The sequence below is a fragment of the Gallus gallus genome, chromosome 2 (assembly GCF_016699485.2).
Source record: "Gallus gallus isolate bGalGal1 chromosome 2, bGalGal1.mat.broiler.GRCg7b, whole genome shotgun sequence".
NCBI lineage: Eukaryota > Metazoa > Chordata > Aves > Galliformes > Phasianidae > Gallus > Gallus gallus.
Window position 1 is genome coordinate 51,550,715 of NC_052533.1, and position 27,918 is coordinate 51,578,632.

The 27,918-nt window shown below is 40.2% G+C and overlaps 1 long non-coding RNA gene across 2 annotated transcripts; it reads left to right on the forward strand.

Annotated features, from left to right (window-relative positions):
• Positions 1-1,127: 1,127 nt before the first annotated feature.
• Positions 1,128-26,390, forward strand: LOC107052508. 2 transcript variants are annotated; one of them, XR_001465017.3, is made up of 3 exons: positions 1,128-1,187; positions 1,437-1,799; positions 3,063-3,485. It is a non-coding gene; the product is annotated as an uncharacterized LOC107052508 (long non-coding RNA). The 2 variants fall into 2 exon arrangements; XR_003073668.3 differs by lacking the exons at positions 1,128-1,187; positions 3,063-3,485 and adding an exon at positions 26,159-26,390 and having other exon boundaries at positions 1,474-1,799.
• The last annotated feature ends 1,528 nt before the right edge of the window (positions 26,391-27,918 follow it).

Genomic DNA, 27,918 nt, shown 5'->3' on the forward strand with positions numbered 1-27,918 from the left:
GTTTCCTACAAGTGCTGGGTTTTTTGAAAATTAGGCTGTTCTCTGGCACTTAATTACACACCCTCAGTGGTAATTTTCAAAGAGGATTGCTAACAACATTCATTACTTCCTGATAAACTTATTGCTACAATAAGTTGCTTCAAACACTTTTAATTTTTTATTTTTTCAGGGTTTTTAACATTTGTTCATCAAATGCTAGATTACCAAGGGATAAATGTAATGAAATTTGACACATACAGCATACATGAAACTCACAGATGTGCTGTGATCCAATGGAAAGGAAAATAGGATCAGCTAGCTGGCAGGAATCCATGCCCACAGATTTCCTAAATTGAAGGCTGTGCAGGAAAGACTTTGTCTTTGACCACAACACACAATTGGTTCCTTTTGCTCTTGTTTTCTGTTCTCATTGCATGCTACTCAGCCCTCCCTTGGTGGAAATCAGGAGGAAAGATAAAGAGATGCCATCACTTGTATAAAATGTTGCTCACAAAGATTTCTGCCTAGACAGAGGAAACCTCAACTCGGTGTGACTCTGAATTTGTTTACTACTGCATTTTGCAGTTCATACAACACTAGTGCAGACAAAGCAGAAGACAGCACTCCTTGGTTGCATAAGGCTGCTCAGGGACTGACTCACTGTGTCACTGTGGCAAACACCATAAACTTCAGGGTGTCTCAATTCACACTTGCAAAAATAAGTGGCTACATACTTCCTGGTTCCTACTTTACTGGAAGAGGGTGACATTTAATGACTGCAAAATGCTTTGATGGCCTAAGATGTAATGTTACTTAGGCATGAAATTCCCCAGCTGCAATACACTCATGTGATGAAGCATGACAACGTGCTCCAGAAAAAAAATGTATTTTGAAGCCTAGCACAGGGTGTGTTGTAGGACTAGCAGAATAATTATAGCAGCCACAGTTGGCATTTATTATAAAATCTAAAAAGCTGTTAACAGGTCATTAATAATCTGTGACTACCTGCTTTAATAGTATTCTTCAGTCAACAGGCATGAGAGTAAGGGGGTGGAGGAAATGGGCCACACCTTCTCCCAAATCACCATAGAAGGCCAACACCCTTCTTTTTCATCACTTTATAATCTGCTTGTTTACTTCCGCCTAGTGGCTCTTCTGACTGGATCTTCTCTAACTGCTACTCTTACATAGCTTTCCAGTCAAGGATGGTAAGGACCTCTGCGAGGGGAAGCCAGCAACCATGTCTGCACTGAGAGCCTGCTCTTGGTGTCCCAGCTTGGGAGATCTCCCTGATGGGGGCCCTGGCCCCTTGCCTGGGATGACTACCTTCATTCCTCTGATCATAGCTGCCTGGCATGCTCTCCTGCTTTTCAAGATTATTTTGCCTGCAAGGCGTCTCTCTATATTTACATCACATAGCAATTTGTTCTGTCTTGTCTTGCTTCTCACCTTCTTAGGCACAGGAGGAAAGCAACTTATTTCCTTGCTTCTTCTGACAAACACATGCTCTCCAGAGCAGACAGATGCCTTAAAATCAGATATAGGGCATCAGTTCATCTTTTGGGTTCAGCTGTAGCATATAAAGCATTTGCTGGCTCTGGTCTAATGCTTTTTGACGTTGTCAGACCCTCTTCAGTTAACTTCTGCCTTGAAACCAACTTGACAGCAAGTATTGTTCCACATTTATTAATACTGTACATGTCATCTTCAGACTGACATGTTTCAAAGCCAGGCATCAGCTGTGTTCAGCTCTGGCTTGAAAAAAAATATGCAGACAACAGCACAGACCTCCTGCTACTAACAAGTAAATAGATAAATAAGTAAGTAAACGTATGCCTTTACCATGCTGCTGCTACATCTTTTTACTATTTCCATCTCTATTTTGTAATTTATTTTTTTTAAATTGGGGTTTTGAATTTTCAAATAGTCACAACCCTGTACTCTCCTCTTTTTGGCTTCTTTAGCAAAATGGTTTTGTTGTTGTTGTTTTTGTTGTTGTTATTTGCTAGTTTGTTTTTTCAGTCTTCATTCAATTTGCTCCTTTCTCTGTCTTTTTGGATGCAAACTTAAATTCTAGAAACTTGAATATACATAAAAGCTAATTAATTTCAGAAATTATTTTTCCTTTCCTTTTTATTCTTGTTTTTATTCTTATTTCAGAATGTAAATGTTTTGTTATTATAGCCACTATAATTTTCTATTATTCTTAAAATGTTCAGCTTAGTGGGTTATGTTTACTTAGTCAAGAAACTGATGATGCCCTTGAAAGGACCAGAGTGTTTGGTTAGCAGCAGGGAGGGAAAAAAAATCAATAACTCCAAGTATTTGGAAGCTTTGTGGGCAGGAAATCATTTGTATTCTCTGGTTTAAATCAATGACCTTATTTTCTATGCTGTTCCAACAGGAAATTATAAATTCTGTGAACATTATTTGCATAGTGCCTTTCCGCAATACACTTGCATGTTCTTAGGCAGAGTAATATGTTAACCCCAACAGTGCTTCTCTGAGGTCTCTGTCAGCAAAACTCAGACCCAACTTGGAGTGTTCAAGATGCAAGCACTTTGTATTATTCTAAGTGGAGACAGAATAGAGCATGATGTGAAATGATCTCCTTCTTAGTTTTCAACTGCACCATCAAAAAGTGAAGGCATTATTATTTCATCATAGTGCTGTCTACTGCAGAGTACAAAAAATTGCAACCTGTCAAAACATTGTTTTTAGTATGACGGAGAGAAACTTTCCACTGCACATTAAAGCTGCAATTATGCCTTTGTATCTTGTTTATCGTTATTGCCCTAAGGTGCCAGGTATGGTTTGAAAGCACTGTACCTTTGCTTGACCTCTACTTAACATTACAGACCTCATGTTTATGAAATTTGCAACATCCTCTATCCTGTCCTTTTGTTAAATGCACTTAAGAAAGAAAAACAAACTGCCCACTTGCGCTATTGCCCACCACTACACCAAGTCCACATTAGCTATTTCTTAGCATATCAGAGAGCCAGCCTTCAAGAAGACAAGTTAGTTTTACAATATCAAGAAGGTGTGCAAACCTTTTTTCTATTTTATTTATTTTTATCCAGTGTGATCACAGTGCAGCCCCAAAGCCTGGGATTCTTTTCCATGCCCACAGTGCTGCAGTTTGGTGCACCAGCGAATGACACTGTAAAGCTCCTGGGTCTAAGCACTCTCCTTTGCGTGTTTACCTTCATCCTCTGCAGGAGATTAATGTGGTTTGTCAGTCTGAAAAACATGTTTATAACACCAGAAACCACTATAACCTTGGCAGTATGCACTGGAATTAAACGTCATAAAATTCAGACATCCAAATTTGTCTGCTTTGGTTTTACATGACAAGTTCTTTCACAGTAGTTCTCCTGTGCCTCCGGTGCCATTGGCACAGTGCAGCAGTCAAGAGGTGATACCTGAAGTACTGTTATTATTTATGTCACAGGTCTTCCTAAAACAGAATAAAATACTACTCTGAGTGGCTGAAATGAACATAATATGTAATCGCAGCAAGCTTTTTTCCTACTGTCAGATGCAAGGCTGCTGATCCTGATTTCACCAAGATTTGTACTTCCTGCTTCACATTCTATACATTCATTCACTGAGGTCCCTTCCAGAGCTGTTGGGTGCTCGAGCACCATTAATGTTTTCAGAATTTTCTGTTCCTAGTTGAAGGGAGAAGGTGCCTGACATTCTCATGACAGAGTTCAAAGCAGAATCCAAGAATGGATGAGGTTGGCAGGGACCTCTGGGTCCATCTGCTCCAACCCCTATTCCAGCAGAGACATCCACAGATGGGTGCCCAGGCCCACGTCCAGGCAGGTTTTGAAGATTTCCAAGGAGGAGACTCTACGATGTGTGCCAGAGCTCGTCACCCACACTGCACAGAAGTGCTGCCTAGCATTCAGAGGAAACCTCCTGTGTTCTGGTTTGTGACCACCAACTCTTGTCTTGGCACTAGGCACCACTGAAAACAGCCTGGATCCATCTTTTTCACACCCTCCCTTCAGGTATTTATATTGATTGATAGGTTGCCCAGAGAGGTTGTTATTCCCCCTCCCAGGAAGCATGTAAGGCCGGGCTGGATGGGGCTTTGAGCAACCTGGTCTAGAGGGAGGTGACCCTGCCTATAGCAAGAGAGTTGGACCCAGATGATCTTAAAAGTCCCTTCCAACTCAAACCATTCTAGGATTCTATGTTTCCTCCTGAGCCTTCTTTCCTCCAGGCTGAACAGTCCCATAAAGTAGAATGCTAAAACAAAGGATGAATTTTGTAGCTATTGTTCAGTTGACTTACTTCTGTAGAGTGACTCAAAATCAAATGGATGTTTCTTTCCCTGCTGCTTTTCCTCCCTTCCCCACACACGTCCTAAAATGTCATTCTGTCACCTTTCCCTGTTGAACACCACATACCTGGAATCTTTCCATATCATAAGAAACGCTTTAATCTGGAGAGTAATGCAAATAGTGCTCACTTATAAAATGCTTTGGTATGCTTAGTTTTATTCCTTGGACTTATTTGTGAGTGTTTTATGATTACATCCAAATAAAACACAATCAGAAACTGTAGAGTGATAGTGATGCATGTACAAAGAAGAATGGATAGTCTTCCCTTGAGAAGAACATCCAGAGGAGCTCCTGTTATACACGGGAAAGTATAGCTCATAATCCAAGTCTTTTGAGGTTGTGAAAGGTATGTTATGTGACTAACTCATTTCACAAATATAGGACAAGTAATTTTCAAAAGGGAAAAAAATATTTTCCCAGGGAATTTCTTTTTAATGTTAACCTCTTAAAGCCACATGTTTTCTAGTATGCAGAAAAAGGGTAAAGAAGAAAAAATGCTGATAGACATAAAAACTTAGCTTCAGAACTGAAGCTAGTGGATTGTTGTTTTTTAATATATATAAAATACATGGTCTTCAAAGTTTTCTTCCCAGAAGTTAACCATGTGGTCCATGTGGTCTGCAGTCTGTTTACAAATATATACATATATATATATATATATAAAATTCTTTCTGTGAAAACAGAACAAAACAGAATAAAACCTGGACTACACCTTATACCACAGGAAAAGGTGATTTAGTGCTGCAGTATTCAGGGTACTTAGATGGAAATTCAGCTAAAAAAATCTCTACCAAATTTAGGGCACGAGTTTACCATTTTGCTCTGGTTTTGCATTGCTTTTAAATGTAATGCTGTATTTGCATGGAATTGAATAAGATGGCAAGATTCATTCTTTTCTTGAGTTTTACACAGCATAATGACTTTGCTGAGGTTGTGAAATGGCCTAATCCAACTTTTTTGACATTTGTAACATTAGTAACAAGGATCCACACTCCATTTCTTCAGTATACATCCAATCACTTTAAATGAGGTATAGCTATCAGAGAAGATAGGATGGGACTGCTTACTCTGTGAATATACAAACGATAAGAGAGCAAAATTGGCTGATAGTTATACAGAGCTAAAACTTACCAGATCCACTCCTCTGCCCAAGGCTGGCACAGAAAAAACATCATCTTTTTGTGTCCTCTACATTGTGATACATCCTCAAGTGTCTTATTTATTCTTCATTTGAGTTGGGCACTCCTTTCTAAAAGGCCATTCTCCTTCACCCAGCAGCTAGGCAAGCAATTGGTGCTAGATTCTGGCTTGGAAGTTCCTACAAGCATAGGATTTTCCACTGGGGATGTTTTGTCTGTGTCTTTTTATGATGCAAAGATCTTACTGGAAGAAAGAACTGGCCTTACAAGGTCTGGTTATCTTGTTGAGAGATGAATACTAGTTGCCATATATAATACCCAGTCCTAGTGGGGAAAGTAAGAAGAAAACAACCAATAATTTCTAACATCTGCAACAATCTGTGCTCCCCAGACTGCCTTTCTTCCTTAAATCAGCTTGTTAACTACAATTCAGTTATGTGCAATTCATGATTTACAGGACTAAGAGTCTAAGGCAATTTACTGGTGAAAGTAACAACTTGCTCATTAAACATTAATAGGAATGTTTTAATTAGTCCCAGAGTTCTGGTAGAAAGCTAAGCCTTTCCTTCAATAACCAGCAGTTACAGATGCAGTAAGTGTTAATAACCTAGTAGGAAGCAAACTAGGCAGGCATACATTCCATCACCTAGAAAATAGGTCTCATGTAGCTTTTTGATGGACTCATCATGCACTAAACAAAACAAAACAAACAATAAAACAATGTTGCTTTTTAACATAAAGAGTTGGATTGTTTGCAGCACGTAATACTGTATTCCCATAGTTTACTATTTTTCTCAGCTGTGATGGTTAATGTACTTTCTGTTATACAATTTAAACCTAAAAATGCCACCTGGCTTAGCAACGTGGAGGGGAAGAAATTCAGATCAGAGCTTGTCAGACTTCTAACAACTCTACTCAGAACCTAAAAGAAAATGAAACATAAAAAAACCACGAGGGATTTTAAAAAGCTTTGTTTCTGGTATGGGCTTTTCAAGCCACAAATGGACTTTCATAAAAAGAAGCAGTAGTATGCATCAAGATTATGCAGGAGTGGGAAAGGGCTATGTATGTAAGTCTGACACCAAAAAGGATTTGGTGGGAACAGCAAAGAAGTTTTATCAAATCTTGGCCTAAAGGCCAACTGGAACAACTGGCTGATTTCCATCTCTCTGCAAAATGGAAGCAGTTGCTTTCACTGCCCTTCCTCCCCTAAGACTACATCCACCAGGATTTTAGTTGTGGGAAACTTTCTCTTACAGGGAGTCTAGTAAATTCCAAGGAAAACTACAGGTGAAGTTTTTGAAACATTACTACATCTCCAGGGACAGAGAATTTTCACTTTGATACATAATATTTCTTTCTGATCCTTTTCTTTCTTTGTCAAAAAAAGAGACTCACTGTTCAGTAACTGCCCAACTTAGGTGTTTCTGTACTTTCTAGTGTAGGAAGTAAACTGAAGTTGCTAAAAGAAACTTTCTGTCATCTCGAAGAAGCGAGACAGTTTTGGGTTGTGGGCAGGGCTTTTCCAGTGATCCGCTGTTGTTTTCTGGACTCGGAACTGCTGCAACTGAGGGAATTCTTGAAATACAACCCAACATCAATGCAGCGTTGGAGTGTTCTAAGAAGACCTCATTTACTGTACTTCTACTGCAACAGAGAGAGATCTGGCTATATAAGGGTTGGCTGTACAGCATTGTGCTCTACAGATTTCTCCCCTTGTTTTATATAAAATAATTGTATGATAGGATATAACTAATTATTTTAAGCTCAGTTGTGCACTGGATGCAGATATCTGAGGCCTAACTTGCCATACTCACATAGAAGCTCAATGCCTTAAAGCTAAATTTTCAGGCAGCTGAGGAAGCAGAGTTTTTTTGACCTGTACAACATTCTGCATAACAACTAGTTTTTGTTTCCTATCACTTGGTAGTCCCAGTCCAGCTAAAAGCTTATCATGGTGGTTCTTATTCAGACTCCACCTGGAAGAAAATGCAAATGGCTGGGTATTTAATAAAGGGACAGGAAGAATATTTAGTCAGTTCTTAAGGGTCTAGCATCCACTTGCCTTCTTACTCCACAACAAGATCTAGTACTGTCAGTCCAACTGCCTGTGTTTTCTTTATAATAAATTTACAATAAAACAAAGTGTTTTGAGATGACATTAGTCTTGTCAAACCCATTAGGGATCTCCTGCAGCTTTTTCCACACTCATTCACAAAAAAAGTATGAAAGTAATCACACATTCTTATGCATGAAACCACAACTACTCTATAGGTTGTCTAAACAGTGATAGCAATACTTGTGAAAAGCAGGTAATATACCCAGGATTTAAGTCCCACAATCAAACATAGTTTTCATAATAGACACTTCTCCTGTATAACAATTCTTCTGTGGCAACAAAGAACAATCTATCTTAGCTCATATACCATGACCTCTTGTTTGGCAGTTCATCCAATTTTTTTGAAGTAGCCTGAAAATAGATACATTAATTCTTCTAGTGTCACTTCATATTTACCAGTCTCCATGCATGCAGGATGTTTGCTCTGTACATGTAGCAGGAGGAACACAGTAGATATACCATTTTTAAAGATAAAACATTTCATGCTGCAGTCAAGATCTTTAAACTAGTAAGTTCTGTGAGAAGTGGAACAAGAAAGCCAGGAGTCTTTCAGATTTGGGCTTCTCAGATTCCTCAGGGACAATTGAGAGCACATTTCCCTGTAGGCTCTCCTTTACAGAGCAGATCAAGACTCTCTTTGTTATCCAGCCACCTGCTCCCATAAAATTCTTAATTCCTTCAATAACTCAAAGAATCTGTACCTCTCTGTCAGATCTGGTTATAATAGGAAAGAAGGTTCCCAGATTTTATATATGTATAAGTGCACAGTGCACACAACAAGAACAGTCTTTAAAGTCTCGCTTCTGTAAGAATCCGGGTTTAAGCAGAGAATCGGTTAACATAAAGCCAGGTCATTTTCAAGATAGCTGTTAAAAAGTTTGTTGAACATTACTTAACTGTGAGCTTTTAACATAGTTGTATACTATGGCATTTCAACATCACCTTCTTGAGTAATCCTTGTATGTAAAATGTAATGATACACTGTCACCACAGATTCTCCAACAGAAGTGAGATTTTCATCCGTTGGTCATTAGTCTTTATTAATAGGACACTATTCCATTGAACTTCAATGACATCTTTTGAAAACAAATTTTATATCTACTGTATTTCTTTTGGATAAAAAAAAAAAAATCTGATCAGCTGTATTCCCAGCTGTATGTTTTGTTTCTTCTGGTCTGCTGACAGCCACAGATGCTTAGAAAAACAGTAAGTTATGTCAACTACTAGTATTTTCCACAGTGCATATTACATCACCTTCCCTGAGAAACATTTGTGAGCAGATCCTTTTTCTTGCCTTAGTCTTTCATAATGTCCTTCGCATTTCTCTTTCAATGTTTGTTGTTCTTTTCTCTGGAAGCACAATCACTGGTATTTTAAGGAAATGTTACACAGCAGAAGAGTCACTACTGGAGTGTTTTTAGTGCCCCATCCCATGCTCCTAGAGAGAAAACTGCATGGCACCTTTAGAGAGAAGTCCTTCAGAAAAGCCTACAGCCTTTATTGCTGGTTTCAAATGAGAAAAGGAATTTGGAGCATAAATTACATTGGTCATTTTAATTCTAATAAGTGAAGACGTAAGGAGGAAAAACAGTAAAAGAAAAAGCAAAAAAGGACAGTAAATTCAACATGCTTGGAGCAAGTAGAAAGGCAGATGCTTAAACTATACCTTCATCCCTGATCCTTGGGCAAGTGTGTCCCTGACCAAATTGTTCTGTCTCTTTGCTTTCCTCTTTATAAGTTCAGTCCTTATGAAATGGCCTTGTAAGTCAACAGGCATTTGTCCTTCTAAATGTCCTCTAGAGAATATGTACCAGAGCCACTGAAGCTGCTGGGAGGCTGCATGATTCAAGTTTACAGGCAATTAAAGAACGAAGTATGTTAAGCTTGGGGACAAGATTTGGAACAATCTGTGAATGCAGCCTACAAAAAAAAAAAAAAAAAAAAAAAAAATCTATATGTAGACACTTCCAACGTTAGATGTGTATGCTTGGAAGGGCTAAGTATACAAGCTCAGACAGCATGTGAGCTGGCTGTTTTCTGTTTGTTTATGTGGGTTCTCTTAGAGTCCCTCATTCCAGCAAGGCAGTGTGAGCAATTGACTGATGTGGTGTGTTATAGTGAATCAGCTGAAAAGCTTGTTGAGGATGCTTATTTGGACTAAACCTAAATGGCTGAATGTAGAGTTGGGAGATATCATCTACTGAAAAGTAGCTCCACTATTCTCAACACATGGTTCCACATGATCTCCTTGAGTACTTCCAGTCTTTCTGTATAAACAAGAGAAGGAATACTACTTCACAGTCTAAGAAGGGAAACTCAAATTAAGTGCTGTTACCAATGGCAAGCATATGTTCTTGGCCTATCTGAGAGCCCACTGAGGTCAAACAAAATCTTTTAATTGACTGCAATGGAGTCTCTATTACACTCTATTAGCATTATCTGTTTAGGACTAAGCATTTCTTTAAAAACACACTGCTTTTAGTCCTTAAGCATTTTCCATGCCATGGGACTCAATAACAATTCAGCTCAGCAAAATGCTTAACAATCTGTGTCATGTTTAAAAAAAAGGGTAACTGAAGTACCCTGTATCCTGCAGAAGTGCTCCCTGGGTTTCTGTTTGTTAAGGGGTCCGTGAAAAACAGATGAAAAAAGCAAGCTATTCTGTGCAGCTTAAATTTGGCACAGATAGGCCTACAACTTTCCTGGAAGACTTCTAAGTAGGGAGGGAGGAGGGAGTTATAAATTAAAAAAAAGAAAAGAAAAGAAAAAAATTAAAAAGCACTGCACTACAACAGTAAAGTCTAATTCACCATCTCTAATCTATAAAGTCTCTTTAGGGTCAGTAAACAGAGCAGATAGCTAAAGCAATGGATAATAAAATAGCCACATCTGGGTATTCAGTTAGTATATCAGCATACTGTTGATGATTTATAAGAAATGCTAAAAGAATAGGAAATTATTAAAGCAGAGGGCAATATTTCATTTATTATTCATCTGGGATTGCTGTTTAGGAAGTCACTAACACACACTCATAATGAATGCTTAGAAGAGAGTGCAGGCAGAAACATGTCTGTTACCCAAAGGAGTATGACTAGTGCTGAATGTTTCTCTTACTAATCTTAAGAGCCCAAACTTCACTTCAAAATGAGAGGTTCCATTTTCATACTTAATTGTAGAATCAGACATGTGGAGGTTTTCCAGGAGCTATTTGGGTTTTCATTTATTTTGACCAGAAAGAACATCAAAGAATATTAAAGCCCAGAGCATCTGCTCTGAACTTGGTTTGCTGACCTGCGAGTAAAGTGTTGGGTTGGGAACTTCCTTCTCTTTTCTGGGATGTAGAGAAGAAAAGAAAAAGAGGGGGGAAAAAAAGGGGGGGAGGGGGGGGAAGGCAAATCAATCAATCCTAAGTATTCTGCTCCTGTTCCAATTGATTTGTTCGAAGAAATTCTACAGAATTTAATCACTGACCTCTGCTGGACCAGGAAAGGCTTCAGTGTGTACACAAAACAGTTGTAGGAGAAGAGGTGGAGATCAGATTGGAAGGGAGCATATCAGAACTAGTTGATGCAATAGGAGGTCCCTGGCATATCCAGATCCCATGGTCACACAGCGATATTCCCTCCCAACCTTTTTTACTGAAACCACTTGTGGGATCATGTGAGTACTTTGATGGAAATCTTAGATGAATAGGCAGCTGCCTCATGCCAACTGATTGGGAAATGTTAGGCATAGGTGTGTCTACCAAAAGATCTAAATCAGGATCACAATGCCCAACTCAGTTGCCTGAAGTAAGTAGGCACTGTCAATCCAGGCCACACATTCCCTTTTTTTAAAATGCCAAAGTTGCAAGTTTTCCTACAAGTAGGAAATCAGCTGAAAATCAGTTTTCAGCTGAAACAGATTTATGTTGTAAAAGTTACTTAATTTCTAAAGTGCTAAAAATTCCACAAGGACTACTTTGGGTAGTGCTACTGAGGAGTACACGTCACATCCAGAAGCCCCACTGAAGGAACGGTTGCTATCACAGGTAATACCAATTGGATTAGTAAGAGGCTGGAAGCTGAATAGGTGGATTTGGGAAAAACAAAATGACATGAAATAGAATAAGAATTTCTGAGCATACTTTCCACCCCATGCCCAACCTTTTTACCCCTTCCTCTCCTCCCTTGTCCCCTTGTCCTTTTGTAAAAATCCAAAGCAGCATTGATCACGTTACTACTACTGATCTTTTCTTGACTCCTCCCTCTTCATATGAGCTAATACTTCCCAGCAAGCCTGTGGGGGTGATGAGTCAGTGGCACAGAGAACTGACAGACTGGATGTGGTATTTATTTTCTTTTTTTTCTTTTTTTTTTTTTAAGTGTGGCATTAATCACATCCACAAATGTAGGGGGAGCAGTAATCAAACATATTGCAGCTGGGAGCTCTGAGGATAATGTCTGCAAAATTTACAGCTTCCAGTAAAAGCCATACACATTTTCATACTCCTTTTCACTACAAGGGATTGCTAGATGTTTACTTAGCGACGCACTGTGTTGAAAGTTGAAACATTCATCTTTAAACATTAATTATCAAGGCATGATTGCTTAAAAAATCCACTGCCTGAGGCCAGGGCCTAGGAAGTGGAAAATGTAATTTCAGAAAGAGATGAGAATAAATGCTGAGTGTTTTAATTGCAGGTTGGTACAGATGACTAACAGCAGAGCAAAGGTTGCTTGGATATATATTTGTTGTTCCTAATGTTAAATTCAAAACTTAACAGAGAGTTGCCTTACTTTTTTTTTTTTTTTTTTCTGCTTTTCTTTTTGTAAAAGTCAGAGAGGCTAGTGAATTTTGGAGAGGTGGTGGAAGTACATTCCCAAAAATTCAGTAAAAATCTTTAACTAGGCAGAAAAGAGAGAGAAAAAAATGTTTAGATGCATGCAAACTTAGACAGCAGTTGCAATAACTGCTGGACAGTTACTGTGCTCATTTTGAGTCTCATTTTGGGATGAAGACTGCAGTAATTCTTAGCATCTATTCCAGACTTCTTCAATTCCACTGAAATCTATCTAGAATTACAAACAGATCAAGCTCGTTTCATAATAGGTAGCAGCAGCAGCAGATTAAGTGCTGCTATTACTCAACATTGCCATATCCGATGCCTCAACCTGAAGCTGACAGAACCATTGCAACAGCAATGGTTATCCATTTTGATTTCCACCTTTCTGACCTTGCTGCTGGCAGACTGGGTACAGCATGAGCAACTCTGCCGAGCACCAGAGGCACTTCTTTTCCCACAAGGGTAGAGTGCTCATTCTGTCCACCATCATCTTTCAGTGTTCACCATGACTGGAGGCATAAAATCAGCAGGAGATATAAATCACAGTCTGGTAGGCCTGAGTCTTGTTTCCTGTGTGCCCATACAACAGGGCCAGTGATGGTTCTAAACTTGTAGTTACATGCTGAACTTTGGGGCTGCAGAGACTTCTGATGGTGATGCAGAGCTTTTCTAATACTGACGTTCATCAGGAACTTCCAGTTCTGCTTCTAGGAGTGCTCAGAAGCACTTCTGACTTCATAGCACTAAACAGCTTGGTGCCTGCCTTTCTAGGATTGAGAAACAGCATGTCACTTCATTATCAGAAAGGCCTGATCCACCAGGCATATCAAGAACATGCCTAACCCAGAGGAGTAGAGAGAAGATGGTGGTGCTGATAGTGTTGGTGTCCCATCTCCTCTCTCCACATGTTTTAACTAACAGTTCTGTTAGTTAACAGATCTGGTTTCGACACTCCATGAATCTTGCTTGTTCAGTCTGTATGGTCCTGTTAAATGAGGAATAGCAGACCATTCTTACCAGATCTGTACTGTAGACTCCAGCCCACATACCAGTTTTGCAGAGCTCATGACCACACTGTTATGTTTAGCTCTACTGAACAGACTGGCTGCAGCCGTGCTGTATAGTGCTCAGCTCAGATTTCCTCTTTCAACCCTGTGGCTAAAACTTGCTATTTTTTGTGCACAGACTTGTTGCTATTTTTCAGTTCAAAGTATGTAAAATAATAATGGGTATACGCAGGAGGCCAGCAGAACAGTGCTGGGTCAATACCATGTCAAAATAAAATTATTGTGTGCTCTAGAAAAAGGATGGGGACAGGGCACAAATAATGCTACAGCCTAACCTATGATTATGTCGAAGCACCATTCTGGTTGTATGGAAACCTATTTGGTGTCTTCCACATCTATTTAGTCTGTTCGGAGAAATCCCTGGAGTGAACTACACAGTTCACTACACTTGGCTTTCCCCTGGGAGAAACCGACTGATTTGTTCCAGAAGAGAGCTCAAACACTAATTACCACCGGCAGCATGAGCGGCTAGGAAACCTGCCCATGGAGCAAAACAGAAATTTGCCAAGCTGTTGGTACAGTCACACCATTTTAAAGCAATAACTACTTTGATGGGGCCCACAACATTCAGGAGTGGTACCTCTGCTGAACTCACTCCACTAAGGCAGAACATCAAAACTAAGCATAGTGATGTATAGCAGCTACCAGTTGGTGAGGCCAAATAAAAACCATCAGTACTCATTTTCTTACTGTTTCTCTCTCACACACCTTTAAACAACCCAGGTGGGTGGGTGCTGCATTTGTAGTGCGATGCCTGGAAGTGTAACATGGCCTGTCACTGTGCAGGACATCAGGACTTGCAGTCTGACATCCTCCCTTCTTTTGCCAGCAATTTAGTGACCAATTTTAGTTCTGTTATAGCAAAGGTACATCTGGGAGACTGAGAGGAGTCTCTTATGCCTCTGTTGTTTTTGTTCTTGAATGTTACTGCTGTCTACAGAAAAACAGTTTCCACTATGTTTTCTTGACTCTAAAACAGTTGTCAAGGACAACAGATATTAATTCAATTTTAATTAAGTGAATATGCTGGGGTTAATTATAGCTATTTACAGGCAGCGTATGGGATTTGGAGGGCCTTCCTTCTGGTGTTTCTGCACAGAGTGTTGTCTCTTCCTCTCAGCTCTGATTAGCTGGCTTTTTTTTTTTTCAAGTCAGCCTCCAACTGATTGCTCACTTGCTCCCATTTTGTTCCTCATCAGCAGTTCTGAAGTTGACTTGCAGTCTGCCTTGCAGGGAGCTGGTGATAGAGAATCTATCAGAAGTGGTTTAAACCCAAAACAGGACACCCTTCCTCCCCCCCCTCAAAAAAAAAAAAAAAAAAAAAAAAGCCTTGAGAGGCCAAGCCCAACCTCTGACATTGTCTAGAAAAGAGATTATGTAAGGAACAAAGGATGTATGACCGGAAACAAGAAGGAACAGCAACATCTGAGATTGCAGTGAGGTCAAAACTCTCCATAGACAGCTCTCTTGTCCAATTGCATGTTCTGCCTTCTTGCTTATGCATAACACCAAGTGTTATCAACAGGAGACAAGCACATGGGAAAGGGCAGACTGTTCCAGCATAAGGTCACCTGCACAAGTCTTAACAATTTCTCATCTAATCTTTATTTTCAACATACATATTTTTTCCTTCATGGCAAAACCTTTTCAAAATATAAAAGTTTATTTTTGTTGACAATCAGTTACTTTTAGCCACTCAGTGCACATCCATACAGAACTAGGGTCCTTTCAGCACTTTGTTAAATTACAGGCATACTGTAAACACACTGTGCCCTACTATCAGGAGTTTATTCCTGCCTACTTTTCAGCACCACTGCATGTAAACTGATAGCACATGAGAACCAACACAGAAGAGAGCTTTGAGAGTTATTTTATATGTTTGCTTGTTGTTTTTTTTTTCCTACAAAAAAAAAAAAAAAAAGATCAACACGATCTGCAGACAGCCTGTTGCTTTCACTCAAGTGCATCTCCTGCTTCCTGCCAATGCTCATGAGTGAGTGGCTGCCAAAGAGGGAGTAGAGGGCAGCAGCTGGAGGCTGAGGGTTGGCAGCAGCCAACTCCCTCTGTCAGGTAGCAGCTGCATGGGATGCTGCCTGTCTTCTCCTGCCCTTGGCAGTGGCTGGTGCAACATGGAAGGCATGGGAGTCTGTATTTCGCTCCTGCTGAGATGAGATGGGGTGAATAAAAGAGGAAAAAGGAGGGCTTTTGTAACCAAGAGCAATAATGCTAGGAAGGGAAAATGGGAACAGACTAAGCAACACAGAGAGTAGGATACCCCAAAAAACCCAGCACAGATCTATGTGGTGTCTGAAGATGGAAAAGCATTGCCTAAATTAAGAAAGCTTTCTTCCATCTCAATAAATGAAATGTAAAAGTTAGACTCTCTCCTGCAGAAAAGTCTAACTTGTCTGGCTCTTCAAATGTACTTGAAAATGTTATCCACTTCCCTTTGCAGTGAAATGGTTTCACCTCCCAGGGGCATGAAGCTGAGAGCTCCTCAGTACCAAGCTTTCACGAGGCCACTCCTGCAGTCACCGCTGCTGAAAGCTTCAGGCTTCAGGGCCAAAATCCTTCAAGAATTCCCTCCAAAGGAGAAGATAATGTGATGTAACTTCTTTTACTATTTAGTAGGTATTTCCTGAGAGATGCATGCCAGGTGGCTTTTTGCTTTCCCAGTGTGTGAAATAACTCAGCAATTAGCACCCATAAATACATCACAAAGTACTCTTTACTAGCATATCTGCAGTAGCACCCACTGGAAGTCATCCTCTTAAAAAAATAAGAAAGAAAAAAACAAAGGGAATGATATATTCAGAAAGGTTTTTCTCCACATTAATGGCAAGACAAATTTTGTCATGAGGATATAAAGACCCCAGTGCTTAAAGCTTTTGGTCTTCCCAAGACACAATTCCTCATTCACCTTGTTAGGATGCTATTACATCTATGACTATCAGTCACCTCCTCGCAGGCTTAGAGGGAAGGTTTGGGCTCTGGCTTACCCTGTCCTGAGCTAAGAAAGCAGTATCCAGCTGAGAAGCAGTGCCTGGACCAAGGTAGAGGAGATGCGGACAGTCTCGGGCCTTCGGTGCCACCTGCTGGATACATGTGCAATAATTTAAGACTGGAAAGTGTCTTATTTCACTACCCCTGTCCCTCTTATCGTGTTTGTGCGTGCCCCCCTCCCATTTAAATCCCTGTTTATACAAGACATATCTGGGATTCTGGGGGAGAAGTGCATCAGAAGCAAGTTCATACTGCATACAGAATGGACAAACTGCTGCCCATCCTACTCTTGCTCTATGTGAAAGTATGTCTGACCAAAGAAGCAAAATACTCCCTGTTCTTGGCATTTCCTTTTCTCTGAACTTCTCTGTAAAACAGCATGAGAAAAGTAAAGAGAGGTTATGATATTCAGCTTAAGGGATGTCTGTGGGGTTGAGGAGAGCAGGAGCACAAAAGGGGCCCTCACTAACAGCAGTGGAACCATCCCAGGTGCTCACAACTATCCTTTCCAGTAAGTGTCACCCTGCTGAGAGGAGTCTGACCCATCTTTCTGCCAGATTAGATTTAACAGCTACGTATGAATGCAGACATCTTGCAGTCTTGCCATGTCTCAACAGCTGTTGTGCACTCAAAGAGAATTGTTTTCTTCAAAATCCAATCCACAAACTATTGAGTGTGGTTAAACCACAGGCATTCCTGTGAGCAAGGCTAAGGTTAGTGAGGCCATCTCATTTCTGAAAGAATCCAAAATTACATCTCCAGTGAGCAGCAGCTGCAGCTCTGACCATGCCCTACAGCTGCAGAGCAGAAACTGATGACTGTCTTCTAAGTAGCAAATTTGGAGAAGATGTCTCTAAGGGATGGTTTAAAACCACAGTTAGGAGCAGCAGATCAGGCAAGGGTTCTGACATTGAAAAGTCTGAATTGGTAGAAAACAAGGAGTCAAAAAAAGAGATATGGGGATGATGTAGAAGGCAGGAAGCAATGGAAAGTTACGCTGCAGTGAGGCTCCTTGCTGAAGACTCATCCTTTTGCCCCAGACTAAAACAGAGTGTAAGGAACATGGATTTTGTGGAGCTTAAAGCTGGCAAATGCTTGCAGCAGCCACAAACATGCAGCATCTAAAGCATAGGATCTCAACCCAGTAGCAGCTGTTTTTAGGGATTATTGTAATGTGGGACTGTGGCATTATGAGCAAAGTGTCTGACAAAGTGACCAGGTAATGAAATGTGGTCTTAATGATGTGCTGCATGGAAGCTATTGCTCCTCTATACTGCAAACGGTACTTGTTTCCATTTCAGAGATTAAGGCACAGCAGTGACATGGAGCCAGGGTTATGGTCCCAAAAGGCAATAGCAGTGGTGGAGCAACATATTTATTTCAGCAGCTGGTGGAAACAGGATCAACTTGAAATATTTTTTCATTACATTTATTATGAATATGTCAAAGCCTTCCTTTACTATGCACATCATGTAATGATAAATATCAACTGTGCAGTGATTAAAGACACACTGTAGCTTTGAAATCTCTGTGTTAAGATAACATAAGTTGATTTCAGCTGGTGACCCAGCTAGGCTACCAGTTCATAGAGTGAGAGTCCAGTTCTGTTCTTCCATGTCAGCTTAGTTGCTGAGTAGCTAGCCCAAATTTAAGTACTATTAATGCTTTTTTACAAAATAACTTCACAGGATTTATTTTAATGTAGATTTATTGAAAATAGCAACAGGCTTCTTTGCAGACCTGTGTCCTCTGAGCAACTGATGATAACAGCAGTTCATTCTCATTGAACTCTAATTCTTCAACCTGCCAGGGCTTAGTTCCCACACCTTTCTGGGAAGAAAACTGATAGCTCCTACGTGGTGTCAACTTCAGCAGGATCTGGAACTCTGAGCCCTACAGAAAGGGATTAACAGACCAGTGCTCTGCTCTCTGACACTGGCACTTAGTACTTGAGAATGCTGTATACTTTATAACAAAGGGGGTCAGTGACATTATTTTGCTCTCTTATGCTACAACACCAGTTTATCTACACAAAAACATTTTATAAGTTCGTTTCTGTATTGATTTTAAAAGCATCTTTAGCATACAACCAGCTGTTTATTGTATTTTGACCCCAAAGCAAGGCATTTGCATTAGTATTCCCACTAGAACATTTGTTCTTTCATGTCCATGCATTAAGGCCCTGTTTAAAATCTGTCCACGTCACTAATCTCCTTGGGGAGCTTTTCCTGAATATTCAATGCCAATCCACAGCCTATGACAAAAAGAGGAGGGAAAAGAGACAGAGAGCAGTGTTTATACATAAAATTCAACAGCCTTTTCACATAAAAAAAAAAAACATATACACACAGAAAAGCACTACAGAGTCTGGTATGTCCACTGCAAAGATCTGACAGCCTGTGCAGTTTTTCAAGTTAAATAATTTACAATAAGGGCATAAGGTGTCTGAGCTTCAGATGCACCCATTCGGGCAGCCAGGGTCATAAATAAAGTAGAAGAGTAAGCTCTGACTCCAACATGGGTATTACAGAAATGTGTTGAAGGTCTAGCAGCTGGGTTTTGCTGTCTCATCTTTTACCTGTGTAACAAAGTAAATGCATGTAGCTGCTTACTGGCTTCTTCAATTCAAAACCTGTGTGTTTGCTCCCATTTGCTCCTGTGAAGATGTGTCTAATTTAAGCAGTGAGCAACATCCTGCCTCCAAGGTGATGCAAAACTCCCACTGGCTTCAGCAGGCTCTGGATATTGCTCAAAGTAAATGCAACTGCCCAAACCAAATCCAGCATAACAAATGCTATAATCAAATTTGTATTCTTTCATCTGCATATCTGCCTCTCTGATGCTGCCTCTGGTGCTGTTGTTGCTCTGCAGTTCTCATGGAAGAGCAAATCAGCAGCAATAGTGGCTACCATTCACTCTGCAGCCTCTCACCATGCACACAAATAGCTCTCTTCTGTGAAGGGGAGAAATCCTCATCTGAATTTGGAATAAATGTTAAGGCATTTCATCAACCATCGCCTATGCATCGTTGCTCAACCTATGTGCTGTTCTAATAAATTCTTATGAAGTAGAAAACTGGAATCTTCAATTTAAAAGAGAGCAAATGAGGTAGCAGAAAATTCTGACTTCAAATTAGTGTACCAGTTGAGAAATTAATTTTTCCCTCATACAGAGGCTTCACCATCATCTATCTTTCATAAACATGAGGATTCTTTTTGAAGCTAGATTGATGTTTGTGCAGATTACAATGAAATTTTACAGTCCATTTTATCCCTGGTGCATGTAGTCAGTACTTGCTGTTAACTGATTACACACACACGTATATACACAAATAGGCATACATATACAGACATGCTAAGAAAATATTTCTGACATGTTCTGATAAGGAATTAAACTGGTGAAGGTAGATTCCTGGCCTCAGCAGACTCTAGAAATACATCCCCACAGCTGTATATTTGGCTGACTTCAGGAAAAGCCAAACCAAGCCACACATCTCTCAGTATTTCTGGCAAATCAATTCCTCTGTGTCTTTCTTAATCTTTGACAAAATACACTTGCTCACCAGTACTACGCAGTTTAAAACACAACCATTTGAGTGGCCATGTACAGCTTGGGTACTGTGCATGCCCACTATTTACCATGCAAACTCAATACCTCTTTGCAAAAGGATCTGTCCTTTCAGGCCTCAGGACCTCTTGTCAAAAAACAGACTTGGCAGTAAGTGTGTTAGACTCATTCCATTTCAGAACCAGGGAATAATTTTTCCTCTCAAGGTTGGATTTAAAACAGGATTTTCCAGCACTAAGGTAGGAGAGGAGTCAGGGAGAGGAACATACAGCTCAGACCCTCTTCCCTGTAACACATACCCAGCTTCCAGTCACAGCACTGCTTTGTAATACAGCTTAGAGAAAGAGGGAAGGAGGAAGAAGGGAATAAACGAATTTGAGCACTGATGGCTCAGACTATCTAGAGAGTAAGCTTAAAGAAGTTTGTTCTGTCATTGGCAGAACCCTTTTAGGCTGGATCATCCTGATTCTTTTTCTCCATTTAATGATTACGTAACCAAGTGGCCAAGAGGAAGCTGTCTCATCTATCATAAAAGCATTGTGCCATAGTCAGAGGAGGCTACTGTTCAAGACGAAGCTAAGAAGTCTACTTTTAAGAATGTGCTGGGCTGTAATTCTGAAGAACGCATTTATTAGCAAACTCTTGTTTTCATAAGCTGCAAATCAAGACACATCTCCCTTCAGTACTTGACTGGCTTCATGACTCATGACCCTTGTAGTGCACAGCCATGATACATTGTTTTAGAAATAAAATCGTTTGTTGAATAGTAGTACACCCCAGTTCAGCCTTCTCTTTCTGCAACTGCTGTTTAGTCTCAAACTGGAAAGAAACAACTCCGGAATGACACATGCATTTAATATCCTCTCAGTATCCACCAGACTCATATAAAAGCATCATGGTGAGTTTCTATGTCTGACAGCTGCTTAATTAAGCAACATTTTCCTCTCAATATCTGGCTGCCTTGCAAAACGAGACAGCTAAGTAGAACAGGCCCAGTACAGTCAGTCATGTGACATTTTTAAATTCTGGGGGAAGTGGGTAGAGGTTTAGCAGATATTCCTTATTTCAAAGCAGGGAAAAAAAAAAAAAAGCAACGACAGCTAGCTCCATAACAAACCACAGGTCAATCGATTTCAATGGCCTAAGGTTAAAACTGGTCTCCAGCTAGCTACACACTTATCCCACAGGTATTAAACAAGAAACTTCTAACGCTTAAAGATAGTTACAGTTATGTGACTTACTCTTGTGAAAGGTTTTTTATCATATACATGAGGACTAAAAGTTTTCCTCCTTTGAAATGTTATCTCTGTTTGACACTTCCTCTGTAGTACAGCAAGTCTGTTTTTCTCTCTTGCACAGCCTGTGGGTTGAGTTTTGTTTTGCTGTTTTGTTCTTTCACAAATCAAGCTGTCAGCAGCTTGAGAAGTACATCTGTAACTGGGACACATAAGAATTCTGTTCTGAGACTGCATTACTGCCCCTCCACCCATGGAAACAAGAGCACTTGAGAATATATTAGCGCAGTGAGAAGCTGTTTGCCTTCTACAGTTTATTTAGCTGAAAAAAAAAAACGTAATTCAAGTAAAAGGCCCCAGAGATTTGAGATGGTATAAGTATGCATGGTCTCTGCTGATCTCCCTGCTACTGCTGCCACAACCTCTAAAGAACACTTTATATGAAAATCTGCTTTGGTGAGGACAGCTCTTTTGGCCTGGGAGATAAATTTAGTTTTCTTGGCCTGATATGAAAGCCAAACTATAATCTGTGCTCTTCTGGTGCTGCCACAGCCACCCTGGAAGTTCGGAGCCCAGTCTAGCATTGAGAGCCAAGCCAAACAGACAGAAGCTGCATGAGCTTCTCCAGCCAGATGGTACCCGCCTGGGGTATCCAGCTTCAAGTTCAGTAGTCTGTCTCTCCAGCCCCAAACCACACTTTGCCACCAGTTCCCAAGTGGTGCAGACTCCGCAGTCTCACCAATCCTGGAGCTGAGCCCCAGCACCAGATGCACTGTGCTCAGCAGCCTGGCCACACAGTGACCTATGCAGCTGCAGAAGCTGCACTTCTTGGCAGCTCTGAGTCATATATTGCATGAGGAGCAGCTCCTGAACACACACTGGTCTTTCCACTCTGTCCCATGAAAAGAACATTAAAGCTTTTGGCTGTGCAGAAAAAGGACCAAAGTGAGCTGTAATTAACTCTCATAACTACAAAGGTGAACAGCTTCTGCACTTGCAAAAAGAATCAGATGCAGCTGAGCTGGGAAAGATCTGCAGCAGAATGAGTATTTGCAGGGGAGCAAACACTGCCAGAGTGCTTGTTTTAGAGTGAAAGGCTATGTCCGTAGGCTAGAGCTAACTACTGAATAAACAGACCACCCTGCAGTGGGCTGAGGTATACTATGTGACCCTTTGATCTACTGACATACAGACCTACCAGAGTGCTTTTCTTCAGAAACTGAAAAAATAAAAACCCCAAAGAATTTTTCCTACGTAATCTGTTCTGACCTTTTCGGTACCATTCTTTCCACAAGGTAGTAGGAATGAGTCTTCTATGAAAAAAGAACCTAAAAAAGCTTTACTTCAGGACAAGATGCTTCCATTCAGAGTGAGCATGCAGTTTGCAAAGCAAAAATGAACGAATACATTAAATTTTATGGTAAATCAACATGTGACTGTTAACCCTTTCTCATATCTCAGTCAGAACATTCAAGCTGTAGTGCACATGTCCCTGCAGTTTCTAACACTTTAATAGCACCACAGCCTTTCAGCCTCAGGATCTGGACTTCTGCTAGCAGTGTGCTCTGCCACCTGCCACACTCCATTTGCCACTGACTTAAAATACCAGTGGGGACAACGGACACATTCTGCCCATGTTTTGTAAGAAACAGAGGAAAAGAGCTGGGATTTGGGAAATGTTTTTGTTAAGGCAGCCAACATTCACTCTGAAAATTACAAGTAAAATGAATTCTGATAATCACCAGGAAAGTGACTATATCTGACCTGGAAACACACATGAAATGATGAGTAAAAATTTCTTTTCTACATTAACTGCTTTACACTAATTATAAACTTAAGGGATTTGCCAGGGATTAAAGATTCATTTATCAGCTGCTGTGTCCTTTAATAAGCTTCTTAACATCTACACTGACAGAAGCAGCATGTCCCCAATTTAGCAGTCTGGGCTGTCTCTGTCCAGGCTTCACTGAAACTCCAGAAAACTGGAAAAAGCATTAAATGCAGTGTTTCTTTTGCCTTCTTTCAGGAAATAATCTACTAAATAGATTTGCTTCAAACTTAGCTTTTGTGGAGTGGACAATAAAAGTATTAACTAGATTTCCAGCAGCTGCACAAAGTGTGTGGCTCTTCATGCTCTGTTGAGGAAAAATTAATATAACAAAAACCCATTTTGCACTGGGCTGTCGCATGGTCTTGTACCTCCTGCCTTAGATCAAGTGCACAGAAAGCTGCTTCTTGAAGACTTAGTCAGCCCTGTAAGTATGCCCTTGTTTTTTAAAGTATATGACAGCAACAGTATCTGCCACAGCTGGCACAGCAGCTCCCTAACCCTGTCAAATCATCTTAAGCTCTGTTTTGCACCCTCACCTGTAATGTATAGATGCAAAAATTCTTTCACCTTTCCAGGTAAGTATTTTTCTCCTATTTAAACAGTACACTTCTTAGGACAGAGAGCTGCCCGTATACTTAGCCACAATAAAGCATAAAGCACCCTTTGCTTTAATTCTATGCAATCTTTGGGTAACAATCAGTGAGAGGCTCAATACTTTTTGCTTAATAGCATTTATAGTTCAAACCAATGCAACACAAACCAACTAGATTCTGACACTGGACCCTTAGTTTCACCTGGTTTCCATCCTCCTATCTTTCTATATTCTGGGCAATTCCAGGCAAGTTCCTTGCTGGTCTTACACGCTCTGTACAATCTTACACTGCAGAACTATGCAAGTAAGGAACTGTAATAACAATACTAACTGCTTAGCTTTGACAGGATATAGTTATTTTTATTGGATTACTTTTCTGGCAAAGCACTTACATCACCAACTGATTTGACACCTGTAATTTTATACTTGGAATAACACTAGGTATTCATACTTCTTTTGTAAAATAAGATAAAAGCAAACACTGTATATATTCTCATTCTAGTGCTGCTGTCTGGCAACTGTTTCCCTAGGGGAAAAAAAAAAAGTACTGTTACATTACAGAATATGTGGAAAAGTAAAAGCTATGGAAAAGAAATTGTTAAGTATTTGATTTATTCCCCTGCTAGCACTAGACTGCTTTCTGCAGCATGTTTCAGTGCTACATCCAGTCTGGTTTTACAAGTTTCATGTTACTTTCATTTATACCTTTACTACAGCACTGAGTCCAATGCAGTCTGATACTGCTTATTTTCTTTACCTTTCAACTACAGGTCTCAGAAGTAGAACAGCTGTTCACATAGTCTTCTCCAAAACTACTGAAAAAAATCTGGACTTCTTCCTCTGACTTCAACAAGCTTCAGATCAGGCTCACAAAATGGAGAATACGTTTCATGTAATTCTAAGAAGGTTACAGAGAGCAAAGCAGAAAGAGGATTAGCTGTGTACAGTCCAAAGGCGTATTACCTTGCATGCTTCAGAAACAACTGGCTAGCACACTTTCACAGGAAGGAATGGCCAGATTCATTTCTGGTGCCCTGCCACTAAGTCAGCACCACCATCCCAGCAGCAAATTTGATCTAGATGCTACCCATTGGCCTCATTATAACAGGGATTTGCCCATACTGGACATGCATAAACATGTTTTGTATAAGTACAAAACCAATAAGCAAATGATTTCTGCTTTCCAATTGAAGTTCAGGTTTTTGGAGAGACTCCTGTGGAATAAGGATCAGGACAACGTATTCTGTCTCTTTCTTCTGTTAAGAAAGGATAGACTCTCTTTCCTCTTCAGAACCTAAAATGCATCATATTTGGTCTAAAAGACATATACTTAGGCCATAACCAGATTGGCAGTCCTAACTTCTAATTCAAGCATATTTATGGAACATTGATATTTCAACTCTTCAACGCTTACCGTGTGTACTTTGATTGTATGGTTTCTGAAAGCTAGCATGTTTCATCAAGAATTACTTTATCAAAGGAATGTTCATTCTGAACAATACACCCAAAGATGGTGTGTGCAGTTGTTTTTCCCACTCTTTCAAGGTTCACAGCAAATCACATCAGTGGTGTTTTCAGCTGCTGAGAATGCTTTAATCAATCAGACTTCCCTGTTCTCTCTCTTCCCTGTGGACAGGGGACTTCATGGCACTTCTTTGTTGTATGTGTACAGTTATAACCTATGTTAAAAGTATACCATCAATGAATGAACACTGAGGGTGGGTGTCAAGCAGATGAGGATGTTCTTTTGACATTTAGTGCTCCACCACTGGTGGCAGACAAAGGTTTAAACTGCTTTGTTAATGCACTCAAGTCTTCTATCATATCTCAGATATTTTTATTAGCACATTTTATTTTCTGCTCTTCTACCTCAAATCTAGCTAGATGCAATGTAGTTGGAAAAAAATGTATTTTTTTCTCTATTTATTCATTTTCCAGAGTGTTAGAAAGAAGATATCATGGACAACATATTCTCTGTAGCAGTCATTGTAAGCTTCTCAAAATTTTGTTTAATTTCAAAACAGTTTGCAAAAGATGTGATTTCCTGCAAAAGCATGATGTAGAATGTTCCTGATAACCCTTCCAAAAAGTATGATTTTAAGCAGTGGTGTAGTGAAAACTGAATCCACTTACTCACATTTCACAGGTTGAATGACAAAGCTATAAACGACACAGGTATGAAAAAAAAAAAGGGGGCAAAGTTTTGCCTCTGTTCTGTAAAAGAAGGAAGTCAAATGATCATTTCTCAGACAGTTAAGCTGAACTAGTAAGCCACTGTTGCCAAAGTTTGAAAACAAGTCTCTCAGTCTTTTTCCCAGACTCCTGGCTATATTTGCAGCTGCTCAGGTGCTCCTCTGGTCCTTTACCTTGTATTTGTCATTTAGCTAGATGATTTACCTCAATATTCCAGAGAAAAATATCCACCTTTCTGCTATTTTTCTTCCAGGCTAGTAGATCAAAGGGGATAATGAAGGATGGCTGCACACACCAGAACCCATTCAATGTCAGCAGCAGGATGACTGAGAGCAAGATGGCTGGAAGGGAAAGGGACTGGGGACTGCCACCTCTCTTCTGGCATTGGCACACAATGAAATTGTCTCAGGATGTCTCATGGAAGCACTGTCTTAATGCAAGTACTTGTTAGAAGGAAAATGGAAATCAAAGACAGAACTGGAAAACCTCTGTGTCCTGTTTGGTGTTTCTTTGGAAGGTGTGGATATATGGAGACAAGCTTGAGGGATAGGATCTCGTATGTCTGCAGAGGATTTAATGGGTGAAAGAAGTGTGTGCATATGCAGCAGCTGCAGCACACACTGGAGCAAGTGGATGTATAATCTATTTGGAGATAACTGGGTAGTTCTCTCACCAGTGTATGGGGCTGACTGCATGCTTAGTAGCTGCAAAGTATGTTTACAGCAAGCGTGCTATTTTTGAAGAGTTCTGTACTTAACAATGCATGGCAAGAGAGCACAGCACACAGCTGCTCCTGCTAGGCTGCTTCATGTTCTGCAACTGCAGAGCACGCTTAGTCCTGACATCTGAAGTTTCCAGACATGAAGCAACAACTTCAGAAAAGTCTGCTTCCTATAGCTATCCAAATTCCAGAAAGCTCAGAAAAATTTATGAACTTTTCAAAATCTGCCTAAATGGGATTTCCAGACAGAAAGAGTAAATGTGTTTGGGAAAAAGATGCCTGCAACTTTCAGAAAGTCCTTCTCTACCTGTAGAAACCTGAGACAACAGAAATTTAGGAAAATCTTTTCTTAATAAAGGAATGCAGAGCTGTAGCTCAAGTCTCCAACTCTTTACCTGTCTTCTCTATTGACCTGATTTACCATAACTCCATTTTGCTATGAAGTTGCAATGGCATGCTTTCTCATAACGGAAATGTGAGAGACATCATGCAGGTCAGCATCATGAATTTTCCTGCTGCTGTAGACATTACAAAACAAATTCTACATTAGGAGTTTACTTCAGGTCTAGACACCTGTGAAGAAAATAACTGTAAAAGAGGCTATGTACTAATGAGAGAATCCACCCTTTCCCCTGTATGGCATTGGCTTCTAAAATTAATTACTTTCATACCTCACCAAGACGCAATACTTGGTATTTGTTAAGTGCTTTGAAATTCTGATGGAAGACATCCTACTAGTGTTCATTATGACTAACAGAGTAAAAGGGATGCCAATGGTGTTGCTCAAGCATAATGCTGGAGGAGTATCTACTCAATTTCTCATTTAAAATAGGGCGTGGAGATGAAGAAGGTTTAGGAATGTGTTTTAAGATTCAGTTTATCCTAATGGAAGAGAAAGAGCTGAGGAAGGGTGCTACAACAGTTTTCAGAGAGACTTAACTATGCAGTGTGCATTAATTCCTAGAAAGTAAGATAAGCACCTACAGTAAAACCCTGGCTCCAGTCTGGTACAGAGAAAATGTTTCAACAATTCCAGTGAAGTGAAGTTTGTATTTTAAAAATAGCTTTTCTCATCATTTCCCAGAGATTTATCCAGCATTCCATACACAAGTTTTCAACTTGCATGGTTGCTTGTTGTATGGGAACTGTTGAATCATGGCCTGAACTTCTGATTGATCACCTGAAGCAAGCACTGAGTCAGCCACAGGACCACAGGTGAAGGCAATTCACCTGTGTGACAGGAAGGGGTGGAGCCTGGCTCCACCTCTCCTAGACCCCATTTGAGGGCTGAC